This window comes from Rhynchophorus ferrugineus, unplaced genomic scaffold, assembly GCF_030347505.1.
Source record: "Rhynchophorus ferrugineus isolate W39M unplaced genomic scaffold, kcgeb_rfMv2 rfM5, whole genome shotgun sequence".
NCBI classification, from domain to species: Eukaryota; Metazoa; Arthropoda; class Insecta; order Coleoptera; family Curculionidae; genus Rhynchophorus; species Rhynchophorus ferrugineus.
The window spans coordinates 8,816,908-8,830,398 of NW_027472584.1; the positions used below are offsets into that span (position 1 = coordinate 8,816,908).

The 13,491-nt window shown below is 28.3% G+C and overlaps 1 long non-coding RNA gene and 1 other non-coding gene across 2 annotated transcripts in view; both read right to left on the reverse strand.

Moving 5' to 3' along the window:
* Positions 1 to 2,506: 2,506 nt before the first annotated feature.
* The window catches only part of LOC143197662 (uncharacterized), a 157,975-nt gene continuing 146,990 nt past the window's right edge, over positions 2,507 to 13,491 (reverse strand). The window contains exon 3 of the long non-coding RNA XR_013006054.1: positions 2,507 to 2,536. This is a non-coding gene — a long non-coding RNA (uncharacterized LOC143197662). The remainder of the gene's footprint in view (positions 2,537 to 13,491) is intronic.
* On the reverse strand, positions 6,071 to 6,152 carry TRNAS-AGA (transfer RNA serine (anticodon AGA)). Its single transcript has one exon. It is a non-coding gene; the product is annotated as a tRNA-Ser (tRNA).

Genomic DNA, 13,491 nt, shown 5'->3' on the forward strand with positions numbered 1-13,491 from the left:
CGTGAATAGCCGAAAGAGCTCAAGTCTATCCTAAAGAATGAGTTCGAGAACTGTTTGAAGATTGGAATAACCACTGTCATACGAGTAAAATATCTAATGTAAATTATTGAGAGGTGCAGCATCAATGTATTTAAATAAATACAATTTTATTACAAATTTAAAAAATAAAAATAAAAATTCCCGTTATTTTGTACCGGGTATGCTGTACAATTTTCAGTGATAAAGAGTAAAGCCTAATGACAAAGTTTTGATATAAATATAGATAACGATGCAGTATAATATCAGTTACGCCATGTATTGTAAATACCTCTAAATGAAAATTCCTTCCTAACAAATTGACTTAATCTAATGTTTCGGTACACTTTTAATATCGTTAAGATTATTTTATTTATGTAATAGAAATATACATGCAAATCTATAAACATATATGACCTAATTCTAAATTCTATAATTTAATTATATACAATTAAGTACATTCTGGAAATAAATTAAAAATATTACTTTTTATATTATTTATAATGATATGTTCGTTTAACCAATAATTTTGTTCTAATTTAAACGGCGAAGGTTCTGCCTTATCATCGATCAACCTCTCGAGAAAATGTACGTCTCTATTTCTCATTATTACATGACATAAAACTTGACGCCTGAGAGACCGCTTGTATGGTATCTAAACTAAACTAATCGTAAGTACAGATCGGTTCTAATAATATAGGTTTCAGGTAACAAAATGTTCTTATCATCTCTCTATAACATTCCCAATTGACGATTACTTTTACTTGTTGGAGTCACATTTTGTTGTGAACGAACAGACCGCACACATTCCGACAAGTTTTGTTACTTGTACAGAACAGTTTTGATCAGTTTAATTAAATATGAAGCATTAAAATAGCTAAATGAAATTGACAGTTCTAAATCTAACAACAGAATAAGAATAAAATAATTAATTAGTAATGAAAAAGAATTTAGTGTAAAAGGTATTGGGAATAATTCATAGTGTTTTATGAAAAATAAATAAATCGAAAAGTGATTTAAAACTTACTGGCGATCATTAGTTATTTTCAAAAAATTCAATTTCTGCTTGATATGTTATATGCCAGTAATCGAATTAAGAAGTGGTAGTCGGACCTAGGAAAACCTGATAGGAAAGCCTGAAGAATACACTGTTTAAGGTCATGAATTTTAACTGATATTGATGTTCGCTAGGCGTAATTAATGGCTTTAATGTTTAGGAATGTAGTAATAGATCAATGTTTTGTCATCAATGCAAAAATATCTTCCTTTCTTGACTTGAAGTTATTGACTGAAATCTAACTGCAGCTATTTCCATCTCAAAATTTCCAAGTAGTTCAGATTATTGCCCACTGTTGATACGTAAACTCCCAATAATCTTCTATATATTACGTCGCTTAGCGAAAATGCTCTCTTTTTGAGAAAAACAGGGGCAATTGGGGCAAATCAAACAACCAGGAATTGCCGTCAAATCGATAATAAAATATATAAACAAATATTTTTGGCTTTATTTTTATTGGACTTGGCCTATGTGCTCCTATACGGTAGATTATATGGTATTGATATGGTTCTGGACATAGTATATCACTGTTAATTCTAAACGTTATTAAGATTTTTCTGTATTTCAAGTTCCATTAGTAAATGCATTTTTTAACAAAGCACTGAGGAAATAAATACAATAATTTGAATATCAAGAGTTAAATTGAATAAATGTCGCAAAAAAATATTAACAATTATAAAATAGACTCATTTGTTGACGAGTGGTTTGTTTTCACATGGGACATAAGACAAAGTAGAAAGCAGCAGATAAACGAAAGCAATAGAAGGCAAGGAATTAAAGATGAGTTATCTGTAAGGGCGAGATCAAAGAGTGGAATAAATAAGCAAATAATGATGCAATTTGATTTAAGTAGTTTAGTAAGGCTGTTTTTTTAATCAACGTAGTGTATTTATTGTTTTTGTAATACATATTTTAGGTGAGAAATGTGGATAAAGGATAAAGAATATATAAATACATAAATTATGTAATGAAAATATGCAGTAGTTAAAATGAAACTAACTACATAATTTGCATAGATGGAATACATAGGACAAATTATTATTTATAAACATTAATTCTGTATACATTTTAAAGCATTGATAAATATTAAAGTATTTAACGGTTAATACAATAACATATGACATTTTATTTTTTGAAATTTCTAACAATTATTTTCATTATTTATTTTATAAACCTAAGTTTTGAAAACAAAATCAATAGCCCATTTAATTGTTGTAAATACATTCCTTTACTATACACTTCTAAATTGTACCAAATAAATTACCTAGTTATGTTCGTTATTGTTTTAATATACATGCATTCAAGTTAAATATTAATTTCAAAATTGTTTTATTCATATATACTCTCTTTTAAAGAACAATCATGTATTACTTCATTTATTATTCTATATTTATGTTTATAACATAAAAGTAAAGAAAGATCATGTATACTTACAATTGATGCTGTTGCAAAGTTGTTACAGTTCTGAAAAGAATTTTACTTATGATACTTTATCTTAATGTTGGTAGTGTTGTAGTAATTTAAACTTATCAATACTTTGTTGATTAATGAAGCTTAATTGAAAATCATATTTAATTAAATTTCATTTAAAAAATGTTAGTGAGTGTTAGTTCTTGAAATAGTTTGCATATATTTTAACATGTTTTAATATACAGACATTTATTATTTTTATTAATGTTATGTATCAAATAGATTTCTGATATTGTATTGAAAATAGTGTGAAAACATGTTTTAGTAACATATTATTTTAAAATTATTCCCCTTTACTTTATTATGAAAAAAATTTGATTAACTGAATACATTGTTGTGGAATTTCGACCACAGTGCGATCGCTAGTTTACATAATTTCTTAAATTTGTCAAAACACGAGCTTTAATTAAGCAATCCCTCCAAATCTTCATCACTGCGAATTAGCATTTAAATCAATTACAAATTAAAATCACCAATTTATAAACGCGTAAACTACTCTTGCTCAACTATTGTAAAACATTTTATTCGGTAGAAAATATTTACTTAATAAGTAAGCTTTTAAGTGACGCTTAACTATATTGGTAGATGTAAGTTGTTAATAAAACTAAATACTAGTATTACACGAAATAAAAACATTATATATCAAAAATAACCTTACCAATGATAACCACGTTATAAATAAATGAATATAATAAATCTTTTTAATATTAAGAAGTTAGAGAAATGTATATGAAATAACGCCCGAATATCTTAGCTGGTTAATAATCTGGCCCATTTTTATACTTATTAATAGTACTAGTGACACCCACAGAGATTTTTCTCAAGAAACAATTTGTTAAAACGGTGCAGAGGTGTTATAGGACAGCTCTTTAACATAATACAACATGGTGAGCATCTATGTGTAAACATGTTGACTGATTCTTTATTCAAGATAACATTCCACTTCACAATTTTTGGCTACTAATTGCAATCCTACACACCTATATTACCTCTACACATATATTTTAGCCTGCAATAGTAAAATTGGAGATACCACTTAAGGACATCCTTAAATTGATTGACCATTTAAAAAGTTGATGCAAGTCCTTTTAATAACGTGTAGTTAAACAAATAAGAATCTGTGTGTAAAGCTCTTACGTTTAGGCGTTATGTAACGTCTGTTCTAAAAGTTGCTCGCTATGTATACATGAGATTTAATGGCGTCAGGCGTCGTATCATAAGGTCAGATACATGGAACGTTATCTAGTAAATTGATGCTTTCCATCAATTTCTCGGTACAGTAATAGCAAGAGTCATTTGTTGATATCGTCGTTGACTGTTTCTAATTTGTTACATAGGAAACCATTTGGATCTAACCAGATGCATAGCATACATAAAATATTTAGTATATATTTTTCGGTTTTTATTAATGTATCATCTTAGAACTGAGATAAATATTTAAACTGTATCATTATTTTACTCCTACCACTTGTTAACTGTATTTCTATAAAAAATAATACATATTAATAGCTGAAACTGTTAGGAAAATAACTGTGTTGGTGAATTATTAACTATGTTTCAATATTAATTATTTTTATTTCTAACTCGCTTCTCCATACGAAATCTTGTAGAAGCAAAGCAAAACATAAGTTTACAGATGGTTAATAATATCATATAGAAAACACACAAGATAAATTGACTCTAACTAAACTCTTTGATTAAAAATTATATCAATAAACTATGCATAACTAAACATTTAGAAAATTTTAATGGAATTTTTGAGTCTTTCTGGATGTAGCACACAAGTCTTGAAACTTCAGAAAATTAGTTTTGAACTTTGATAAATGAAAATGAAAAAAAATTGAAAAAAACATTAAAAAAAATAACCAAAAAAAGATTAAACTAGAATAGCTGAAATTAATCGATAAAAATTAATTTGATTTTGAAGTAATTTTATTTGGTTTTCCTCAAAAAATACAAACTAACATGTAGAAAAACATATATAAATATGAAAAATAGCATGGTTTATAAAAGCTCAGATATATTTGATGACAACAGTCTGCTAATTATAATATATTGTGATTGATATGACATTATTTTTCACTCTTTATTTATGTGTTCTTAGAATTAGAAATTCACATATTCAATAATAAAAAAGAATATTAAGGTGCCATCAAAAAGGTGACCATTTTTTCGAACCTGCAACACATCAAAATGTGGGAGTTTGACAAAAAGGCATCCCTAGTGACACCTCAAAATCACTATCATAATATAAAGGCTATTATCTCGGACCTTCTATTTATCAGGGTTATTTCAAAATTATCATATTCTACCTGTTCTATTCGGTAAGAAAAAAATAAAAGGGAGAAAAATCCTATTAATTCAGCGTCCACAACAATACAAATCGGTGTTTATTTATTTCCTATATAATAGACCTCTATTTCAAAATTCAAAAGTCAGGCTTGTGAATTCCTTTGATAAGCAGAAGATTGGAAATATATAGTCTGATGAAGAAGTTAATAGAATAAATTTGCTGTAGAAATCCATACTTTGTTATAAGCATTTGAAGATGATATTCATTTTATAAATAAACAACAACAATGCTTAATCTATAATTAATAATAAAACAATTTTATTATGTATCTTATCTCTACTAATATTTTGATTATATATTAAGAGAAATAGATTAAATAATAAAATAAATATTCAACTGCTATATATCTATGTCGATATTTTATCCCATTTGACTTGGAACAATTGTTAACAATTTTATTTTTAAATTGCTTTAGGATTTATAATATATCAGATTTGTAAGCCTCTTTGACGGCACTAATCATTCATATTTGATGAATATTGCAGTGGTAATTACTAGATTAATAATTACAAACACTGATGGATATTAAATCTTAACATCTGATGGAATAAAGCCAATTACCGTTAATTTTTAAGAAACAAGATCTTTGGTCCCAGATCGATTTATTTTTGTCTATGGAACCTGCTGACATTATTCGTTCCATTCTGAAATGACACGCTGTAATTGGGTATATTGTTCCGAAAGAAATTTCAAACCCACATTTCTCAAAAGTGGTGCTCTCTATCGTCGGAAGGCGGTTTCCTTTTGTACTGTTTAATGATCTATTAAAAATATACCGACTAGAAATTTCCCAGAAACAGTGCCAGAGAAAGGAATAGGGGGAGATTCCAAAACAAAAACAATATTTTAGGATTCGATATTGGAGCTAACATTTTCCAAGCCACCCACATTGTTTTGAAAAATGAATTGAACTGAAATTTTATGTAATAAATTTAATCACTGAAAATATCGCAAAAAATATTCATCATTCAGTTACTTTGTAAAATACAATATATTTACTTTACTATTATCAAATTGTTAATAATCACATTAAATAAATGAATGAGTAAAAAGTTATAGTAGTATCGATAGAACCACTTATTTAGAAGTTTAACGTTGCCAGTTATTACCAAAAAACTGTATAAACTTACAAAAATTAAATGTTTTTAAAATTTGTATTTAAAAGAGATAAACTCCGCAATCGGTAGGATTCGAACCTACACTCCCAGAGGGAATCTGATTTCTAGTCAAACGCCTTAACCGCTCGGCCACGACTGCTACTCCCATTTTACAATGGTACCTCCCTACACTCCCCTTTCATATTTATTAGTATCTAAACATATAACAAGTCGGCTTGGTGGCGCAGTGGTAAAGGAAACAGGATGGTCCTTCTACTGTTGCGACAGCCGCGGGTTCGACTCCTGCTGGGGCATTATTTTATGCGTAATTTATATTCGTGATTGTTTAATATTTGTGATTGTCCTAAGCAAGAGTATAAAATCAGACAAGGAAAATAATCCGAGTCACGCCAGTAACCAGGCTGGGTAAGACCGGATGTCTTCTGGGATGATTTCTAAGTTGGTCAGTCGCCAGTCGGTAGGCTTAATGCCGAGGACCGTGGTTCGGAGCCCACGTTAAATAGTAGGTCCAGTCCAGATAAACCCATAGTTGGTAAAAGGAGACTTTAAAATATGTAAGAAAACGTATAACAAAATATATTATAACTAAACTGCTACAACTGTATACATTTATATTTTCGGATATTTTTTATGTTTTATATGTTATCCTTAAAAGAGAGTATTAAAAATTTTACAGCTAATTAACTTACTATTTCTACATCTATTTCGAAACATTTTTTTAATATCCCCGAACAATTTCTACCTGTTTCATATTTTAACGTTTAAAATGTAATTTGAAACAAGTGAAAACAATATTTTAAATAGAAACATTGCGAAGTATGCTAAATTAATGCCAGCTTATGCGTTGGTCAAGGCTACTGGTCACTACTGATCTAATTCTTATAATATTTAACGTTTATTGTAACACATAACAAGAATATAGTATACAAATCGTACTAAAATATAAAAGAATAAAAACCAGAAATACAAGTAGATAACTTTTTATTAAATTTCAAACGTAAATTTATTATATATATTCATTAATTTTATTTGATGGTTAATAGACGAGTGATTCAGTGAATTTATGGAAGACAAATAAAGGTACGTGTATACAAACCTTATTTTGAGAAGTGGCTAAATACTGAAAGTGTGTGAAAGAATGAATTGTTACACTTCAAAATAGCTAATTTAAAGAGATTGCTCCTTAACATTTTCTACTGTCATATTTTAAAAACATTTATATTTTAGTAATATTTTTTAACATAGACAAAATAATAGAAAGATAACCAACATTGTAAAGCTTTGAAACGGATTCAGCAACATAATTCGATCGCAGCAGCAAAAAAATAATTACGTTTCTTTGACCAGTATGCTAAAAATATAAGGGTGATTCCCTTTTTTGTGACTTAACCAATTACTGTAAAACAATTTTCAACATAATATTTTCCAGTAAAGTTTTATTGCAGCATTTAATGTAGTTTGTACGAAAATTCTAACATTTTTTCAATGTCTGTCAGAAATATACTCCAAACTGATTTACTTTTTTTTTAAATTACTTTTTTACATTTTTTAAAATCTTATATGCTTAGTACTGTTTTAATTTATAAAATTAATGTATTACTATTTTTCTATTCTACTTGCACCAATACACAAGCTAGACGAGTGCGATATAAATACATCTGTATTTATTTTCAAAATTTAAATTAAGATAAACTACTTAAAATTAAGAGTAAACACTTATACACTGTACAAGTTCGTGTAATTTTCGTTGGCTTCAATATTTGATTCTGATTTCCTGGGTGTTGCCCAGTAGATGTATTGCTTTCACATTAATGTATTTTAATACTCTTACTTCATGTTTCGGAGTGAAATCTTGAATAACTTCGTAAACCCTTTTGATTTTGAGATCATGATGCCGTTCTTCGTTAGTTACGTAACGATAAGTACTAATAATTAATAGAAGAACTTTGTTTTAGCAGCGCCGCACCTCAAACATTCAAATAGGCTTTATGATTGATTGAGAATCTCTTTTATTTGGGGTAAGATCTTTCGACTATCCAGTACAGTTGAATGAAATAATGAACGATACAATAAAATAAATAAAAATAATAAGAACATCATCATTTCCGATTGTCGTATGGTATTAAACTTTCTCCCTTTTATCCTAATATAATAAACACAATACATAAAATGGCAAAAATACGTATTCAGAAAACACGTACGACACTATTGGTGGTCTGATGGCTTTAGTTCTTCGGCCATTTCCATCTTGTAAGCGGGTAGTAAGTCTATTGTCAAGGCACGGCGTAATATGATGATAGAAAGATGTACTGGTCGAGACTGTAGACGTACCAATATATTAATAAGGTATTGAAATATTTTCATTTATGCGGGAGTTCTGCATTAACGAACGTTTTAGAATACATTGAAAATCCATAGGTGTCAGATACAACTTTGAATGTGAAACGGTTATGTGTCTGTAATATTTAAATATAAACGGTGAGCCCGCTATGACATATCAAATCCTTTTTTTATTTATGAAAGAGATTTATAATTATGATAAAGGCTAAGTTACAATAGAATTGATAGTTTATTTGGATAGTGTTTGTTGAGTTTACGGTCAGAATTTTGTTTTCAACGATAGCCTTGTAACATGGTATGCACAATCAAAGAGATTTCTCTCCACAAACAAGACCTGTTCGACGAATTTCACCTCTTAAATGTGGTATAAAGCTCAGATTATAATATTTATTTCATTCACTTCCTTCATTTTAATGATGTTAACTTCAGTTGAAAAGCAATACAAAACGACAAGAAAAAGCATATTTTACCTCAAGCTGCTGTAAACGAAATAAGGACTATAAACAAATTAAATGAACTAGATGATGTTTAAAAATGCTATAGGCGTTGAACATAACTTTAATTATTAGTATGTTTTCATATGAGTATACTTTTAAAAATAATTTATTCCGATATTGAACTTTCACTTCCCAACTTAACCTGCCTCTTAGACACTATTTTATTGATAACCAAACTATTTATTATGTTCTTTCTTTACTTATTATTTCTTCAAAAGTTATTTGACTACATCTAAAACCAGTCTTGCAGAAAAACAATAAAAGTTGCCGATATTGTAAAACTACTAAAGAGAGTCTATCTGCAGATCTAAAACAATTTGCAGATACCACCACAGTTTTGCTATATATTTGCTACATTAATCTCAGAAGAAAAGTTAAAGATGAATTTAATTTCGATAACTAAATTATATGATTCTCTATTATGACATTCTATGAACAAATTTACAACCTTCAGATATGTGGAGCATAAATGAATCAATGGAAGACATATGGTTGAAGAACTTAGATCTGTGATAAATGCCGAACGAAGAAACATTGTAAGAATTTAAGTGGAGTGATCATTTATACCTCCAACATATAAATTTCCAAGAGTATATTTCAATTCAGGTTCTTTAAGTGCGTGTATCCTGAAAATCCAGCAGAACTATTTAACGAAGCCATTTTCTATTACAAATGGTACTTCCTTTTTTCTTAATACCTTTTTTTCCGAACCTTACAGAAAACCAAGATCATAACATTTGCATCGTTTGAAAATATCGAAAAATTCCTTTACAATATATTTAAGTTTTGATTCCATAGTTTTAATATGTTTTGTATACTATTAGCAACTTTTGCTGCTTTTATAGAATCATGTTAACATCTTAAATATATTATAAAGCCTTAACTATAATACTGTTATTTGTTATATTTGGATAACATTTTAGTGAAACTTCTTTAAACATGAATGAAAAAAATACGAAATAAAAATCTCTTTTCGTATTATACAATTAATATTTTAATATTATTTCATATTATACACCATTAAACCCTAAGTCGTTTAAGGTTTTCACTATTGAGGAAAGTAAATCCCAAATGATATGTTAAATACAAAAGGCTTAAGATAATTTTAAATGATTATGATTAAATACGACCTATATTTATTTATGATACCCAATCCTTATATCATGTTAGCATTAATACACCATGTAACACTTATAGTCTCATAAAAAGTTCAACACACGTTTTTTAATTTGTTTTGTCACATAATATTTTTATATTAAAATTTTTCTCCTTATACCTTGTATGTACTTTTATCATAAAAAGAATTTAAATAGTTCTATACTTTATTAGATTGCTATTTTTCACAGTATTAAATCGTGTGCGTCCATATTTAAATTCCGCACACTAACATTAAACATTTCTTGATGGCTGATATCATATTTATTTCACCTTAACGAAGAAGGCAACATATAACTAATTTATTATTCTTGCAGTGAGAAAGTAATAAAATCTTTATACTGGGTGTTCTATTAATCCGTGAAAACAAATTATTGAATAAACAACATTATACAACGCCTAGAAGAAAATGGGAAACAGTCTTTTTTCAAGGATACAATATAACTTTATAAAGCATTCTTAAAATTGATGGAGCTGATGGACTTATATCGATTTTGTGATGACACAGCAGTAAAATAAAAAGTTGAATGGATACCGACAAAGATAAGAAGGACCTAAATCAAGATGAATGAATCATGTTAAACGAGAGAAAAGAATGTAAAGCCGATAATAATAAAATCGAATTAAAAAAAAACAACAACAAAAAACAAACTACCCTATTCTGTTATTGCTACAAATAAATGAGTAGAGAGTCACGGAAATTCAAAGGAAATCGAAATGTTGTTCAGTATATTGCTATTGATTGAAAATTTAGTAAAATCTAAAATATTTAATTGATTCCTTACAATAAAAAATCGTTATTATTAAAAAAGGCTTTTTGATTATAATATATAGAGCGCAATATATAGATTATTAATAAATAAAATTTAGCGAAAATATCTGCTTTTCTCCTTTCGTAAGTTTGCAGCAATGAAATGAAAATATCTGGAATTGGGTATGAAAAGACACATTTTAAATTCTTTACTTTTTATATCTTAGTCAATATCTTACTTTGACTATTAACTTGCTTCCGAGCTGAAGATCGAACATTTTTTCATTTTCTACCATTTTTTATGAATCAGGATTATGGTTACTGTATACACACATCGTGGCATATATATCAAAATGATGTTGTTTACATTTGAAGGAACATTTAAATAAAGTTACATTTGCTTGTTTATATTGTCATTAATTGCATTTTTATGTTATCGTTCTTATGTATGATGAACTATAAAGTCCCCGATGTTTAGATATCACTGACGTAGCAAAAAATGTCCTTAAAGTATATTTTGGGTTAAAATACGTTTTAAATTTGGAATTTAGATTTAAGTACAGACACGCATTTCAGAATGAATAATGCATTTTGCGCCCATTCAGACTATTTTTGTATACCATTTCAAAGGTCAAAGAAATCTTCATTTTGCATATCAATTCCTATTTAAATACAGAATGAACCAGTCATTGACATATTCAAATAACCATTCATTTTTTATTTGGGAAAAATCGCTTTATTTATTAAATAAATGATATGTTCTGTCACAGACCCGCTAATATATATATATATATGAGATAAATATGAACATTATAAGGTTGCTCAACAAGTTACTGGAGATTAGACTTTTAATTTATTTTTCAGTATAATTTCTTGCAACTGCGACACATTTACCATTCTTAGGAGTGATAATTCAGACGAAGCTCAATCTAACGAATAATGTGAATGTCACAGTAATTTATAGTTTTTTCTTCTGTACATTGATTTTTTTCACAAATATTTGCCTCAAATTTAACTAATAACAATATGGATCTATTTTTTAACCAGTTTAGTTAACCAGAATATGAAATAGTTTCAGAGACAAATAATTTTATTGTTTCAATGCTGACAAGTGACAATATCCAATTATTTGGACCCAAACCTGGAAAATAAAAATTAATGAAAATTAAGTAAATCTGTGCAAGCACTAATAACAAAAAATAATATTACTCTCTATCACTCCATATAGTAACAACGTAAAGTATCTCGGAATGAATGTTGATAGAAAACTCGCTGGAAGGAACATGAAAAAGAAAAGGAAAGAACTGTAATTATCATATGGGAAAATGTTTTGGTTCATTGGAATAAAATCGCAATTATCAGTACATAATAAATTGCTGTTATATAAGCAAGTATTGGAACTTATATGGACCGGATTGGATGGATTGGATGAAACACCAACAATCGACCATCCTCCTTGGGAAAATAACAAATATGATATGCAGTCTTCCTGGATGTAGCACTAAGTCTTCGATAAAGTTTGGCACTAGGGCTTGACATATAAGTTAAACAAAATGCTGGCAAAGCAATATGTAGAGATATTAACAGTCAAGGAAGAAATTAAAGTGTTAGTCTTGTTAGTGTTGTCCACTAGGAAACACGAAACCAGGCTACACGTCCATGAAAACCCAGAGGCGCTTCAGCCAATGCATGGATGATACTAAACTTCTGTGATAAAACTGTAAACCTATGTGATAGTAAGTAAGTGAAGGGGCGTAAGGCATGAGAACGGACTTTAGATTGTCGCTTGATAGACACTGATGTGTAAATTGTAATAATAATTGTTAACAGTAAATTGATGGTTATACTATGGTTATAATAGGAGACCAATTTTAATAATAAATAAATTTTAAAAAAGTTTGATATGAATATGTTTATAAAAGCACCTGATTAGATAGATGTATTTGATATAAGTTGTCTTTTATTATTTTATAATATTAGTAAAGTAAAATTAATGTAGATACTTATTAATGATAATATTAAAAATCAAAACATCAATGAATTATTACATAATAGTAATTATTGACATTAAGAAAACAAGTAAGTTTTCTCGAGAAACATCACGTAATGTCAAAGGTTTTCAACGAACCGTCGACACGTCTAAAATACCAACAAAATTAACATAATAACCGTTATAGGACACTTTCGTGTCCTACAAATCTAGTCTAAGAAAATAGAATCCTTTATCGCATACTCATTTACATTCCGGAACGGGACGATTTCCACCGTTAAACTAAAGCTAAACCCTCGAGCGATATTCTTATTCAAAACTAGACAAACTTGTCCCTTGACTAGACGAAAAAATCGTGTTTTGTTGTCTAACCAGAAAGGCGCCCCGTTTGGGAATCAGCGTGAAAAGAATAAAAAACGTTCTTTTTTAATTAATTTGAATCGTTGATGTTTTTCCCCTCAAAGGAAACGAAGACTTATCATTTATGTTAGTCTTGTAAATTTAACTTTTAATTTAGGGAACCTCTTTCCTTGGGGGTTTAATTTAAACAATGTTATTAGTTATATTATTTAAAATTTAACTTAATGAATACTGAACTCTAATAACTATTAATTTTAATTTAATAATGTGTTTGATTTTACTGATTTAATATTAAGAATATGATTTGCTATTTTCCAAGTTGCTGAAGAGGAACTTTTTTGGGAGGATTTAATACAATACATCTATTATCTGACAGGTCTTAATT